We start from the raw sequence: 3,975 nt of genomic DNA on the forward strand, positions 1-3,975 counted from the left end.
ACATCACATTGTATATTTGAGGATTTTTGTGACATCTGATTCAAAGTTATTGAGGTAATATTATGTCCACTCTTCTCTGATAACTCCATGTCAGAAGATGCTTGCCAAGCAATTGCTCCTAACTCCTCAGTGTCGTGCCAAGAGAAATTCTCTTCTTCCCTTTCATACACATCGCAGATGCTCTACCAAAAAGTGGAATCCATTTCCCCAACCTTGGATCTAGGTGGTCAGGTGACATTGCTTTGGCCTTTGGGAGATTAGCAAATATGACCCCATCAGTGTAACTCTGTCTGAGACCAAGCTGGTTTATAGTTCATGACTCTCTGTGTGATGCAGGTTATCTGTGAACACTGGGTAGTCCTTGTTGAACAAGTTGCCTACGGATTCAGATTCTATTAGATATTGCCAATTGGTAGGTGGCTGCTTAATGAGGCCCATGAGCACCCATGCCATTGTTTTACCTATGAATCAGGCAAATACTATTGAAAGGCACTTTATTGTCTCATGAATTAAAAAAAATTAATAGTATTAGAGTTAGAAATGAACTAATTGAAGCTAGATGGTTTGCATCACTTGGAGAAATAAATAAATATGTACTGTTTGTATCATTCACAGACTAGGTCTCATTATTATTCTGAGAACTTATTTTTTCTAGGTGTACCAGAAGACTCCCAGCTGCCAGGATCCAGATCAGTGTGCCCAGGGTCTGGTTCTTGAACCACACACCTGCTCTGGTGCAGCCAGCGAGATTGGCTGGGATATTAGCAACTCTGGAGGTGAATTCTAATGACTGATAAGGATTAGTGTTTCAGTACCCCACTTTTCTCATACCTAGGGTAGGATGAATTAATTCAGAGATTCTCTGATGATTAAATTCTAATTGTATGGCAGCAGGTGGTGGTAGTTATAAAATAACCAGAAATTCTCTTCTTCCCTTTCATACACATCGCAGATGCTCTATCAAAAAGTGGAATCCATTTCCCCAACCTTGGATCTAGGTGGTCAGGTGACATTGCTTTGGCCTTTAGCAAATATGACCCCATCAGAAGCTTGACAAGCACTTGCTTCTCGGGGCTTGTTTTCTTGTTGATTTTAGAACCTGAGATAAGCATCTAAAGGATCCCAGGTCAGCCTTTTGGATGATGAGGGGTGACTTAGAGCTGAACTGTTCTAGCTAAAGCTCCCTCACTAACCTATTATTGAACATCATCCAGCCCTATAAGAGCTGCTGGCTCAATGCAGAGATCAGTTGAGCTGGCCCAGACAAGAAGAGCCATCTGGGTGACTTACAAGAGTGTGAGAAACTGTACATGTTTACCTTAAAATTTAGTAAGTGTTGGGGAGGTTTGTTACGTAGCACAAACTAACTAAGACATGTTGCCTAACAACTTACTCTATTGGCTAATTTCCCTTCCCTTTATCTCTCTCTATCCCACTAGGAGTTTCTGGAACCTCCAAATAAATGTTCACTTCAGGATCTACTTCTTTGGGAACCCAAACCAAAACACTCATTAATTTTTATACCCACTGAAGATTTTTCCTTATGAGTTCTCTGTCAGGATTTTGAGCTGTTAAGAAATAGAGCAAAACCAGACTCTGTTCATTTGAACAATCCCCAGTGCTCTCTGCCTCGACAGGCTCTCAGTTAAAATATTTCTCCTTGGTTGACATAATTCCTGATTCCCCCACATCAGAGTTAGCACATGCTCTTTGTTCTTACCCAGCAGAGCAGTAAGAATCCCTTCTTAAACCATTAGGATAGGAAAATTTGTCCACCTAAGTTGGAGTGGAGGGGCAAATTTGAGCACATTCCTCTTTGCAGTGGACAAGGAAAAGGTGACTCTTTGAAACTTGACTCTGAGTCCTGTCTTTAATCCATTTATTATCAATATGATTGGAATGAAAAGAGGAAATGTCTTGGATTTAACAGTGGCTTTATGAATCAGAGAAACTCAATTTCCTTCGAATTTTTCCCGGGTAGCAAAACAAGAAAACATATGCTCTGTTGCAACTAGATAACCAGAGAGCAGAAAATCTGGTTAAGAGATAAAACTGCAAAGAAATACTAATTGTTTTTTATGTATTTATTCATTTATTTATTTTTGTTTTTTTTTGAAGTATAGTTGATTTGCATTTTTGTGCCAATTTCTGCTGTACAGCAAAGTGGCCCAGTCATATATATATGTGTGTGTGTGTCTACATATATATATATACACAATAAACATAATATATATACAATATATTACATATAATATAACATATAATAAATATATATACACACACATATATATTATCTTTCTTACACTATCTTACATCATGGTCTATCCCAAGAGACTGGATATGGTTCCCTGTGCTGTACCCTAGGACCTCCTTTCTTACCCATTCTAAATGTAATAGTTTATATCTACGAACCCCAAACTCCCAGTCCACCCCACTCCCTCCCCCTCCCCCTTGGCAACCACAAGTCTGTTCTCCATGTTGTGACTCTTTTTCTGCTTTTTAGATAGTTTCATTTATCCCATATTTAGTTTTTTAATTGAAGTATAATTTATTTATAATTTGTGTTATTTTTAAGTGTACAGAAAATTGGGGAGTTCCTGTCATGGCTCAGTGGTAACCAACCCGACTAGTATCCATGAGGACATGTGTTCAGTCCCTGGCCTTGCTCAGTGGGTTGAGGATCCAGCATTACTGTAAGCTATGGTGTAGTTTGCAGACTCAGCTCGGATCCCTTGTTGCTGTGGCTGTGGTGTAGACTGGTGCCTAGAGCTTTGATTCGACCCCTAGCCTGGGCTCTTCTGTATGCCATGGGTGTGGCCCTAAAAAGACAAAAAAAAGGAAAGAAAGAAAGAAAAGTGATTCAGTTCTACATACATATGTATATTATATCTGTTCTTTTTCAGATTCTTTTACATTATAGGTTATTACAAGATATTGAATATAGCTCCCTGTGCTATACACTAATCGTTTTCGATATCATGACAAAAGGTGTGTGTGTGTGTGTGTGTGTGTGTGTGTATTGGGGGACATGGAAGTTTGAGTAGGAGGTCACATTTGAATGATAGACATATTCATAAACTTGCAGATATAAGAATATTATAAACTCTTCAATATAAATAAATTTTTCATGTGATTATGTGGACCAACTCTTGAAAATTGCTTTGTTTCACAAACTATTTATGCCATGATTGGATGAATCTAGCAGCATAACTCCTTAAATACTTATCACCATACCTCAAAAACTAGCATAGTGATTAATATTTTAAATGCTGTTAAAACATTCTGTTTTTGCCACCTCACAAAGAGCACGATTTACCATGAGTACAGTCATCTATTCTTGATTGTTTATCCTACCAGTGTCTTTCTCTAGAGAACTTTTGCATTTGCCTGACATACAACTTTGGGACTATTAATATTATTTTGGCTTCCCATTGTAGCACTCTGACACTGCTTCATTGTAAGAGTGGTTGTTATTTATTATCCTTTCAAGGTGGCAAGCTAGGACTGTATCTCTAAGGCGGAACACACAAATTATTCTTTCTCATTGTATTGCTGCTTTCCTTTCCAATCTTCTACTGTAAACAATGTGTGTTTTCTTTATCATACAGTTTAAAAATACATAGCATTTCTTATTAAAAGGCAATATAGGGAATTCCCATCATGGCTCAGAGGTTGGTGAACCACACTAGTATCCATGAGGATTTGGGTTCAATTCCTGGCCTCACTCAGTGGGTTAAGGACCAGGTGTCATGAGCTGTAGTGTTGGTCACAGACAGGGCTTGGATTCCACATTGCTGTGGCTGTGGTGTAGGCTGGCAGCTGCAGCTGATTCAACCCCTAGCCTAAGAACCTCCATATGCCATGGGTGCAGCCCTAAAAAGACAAACAAACAAACAAACAAATAAATAAATGGCAATATACATTCATTATAGCTGACTTTTGGAGTAAGGGCGTAGAGGCAATAAATAATAATTA

Source organism: Sus scrofa, chromosome 9, assembly GCF_000003025.6.
Source record: "Sus scrofa isolate TJ Tabasco breed Duroc chromosome 9, Sscrofa11.1, whole genome shotgun sequence".
In the NCBI taxonomy this organism is placed as follows: domain Eukaryota; kingdom Metazoa; phylum Chordata; class Mammalia; order Artiodactyla; family Suidae; genus Sus; species Sus scrofa.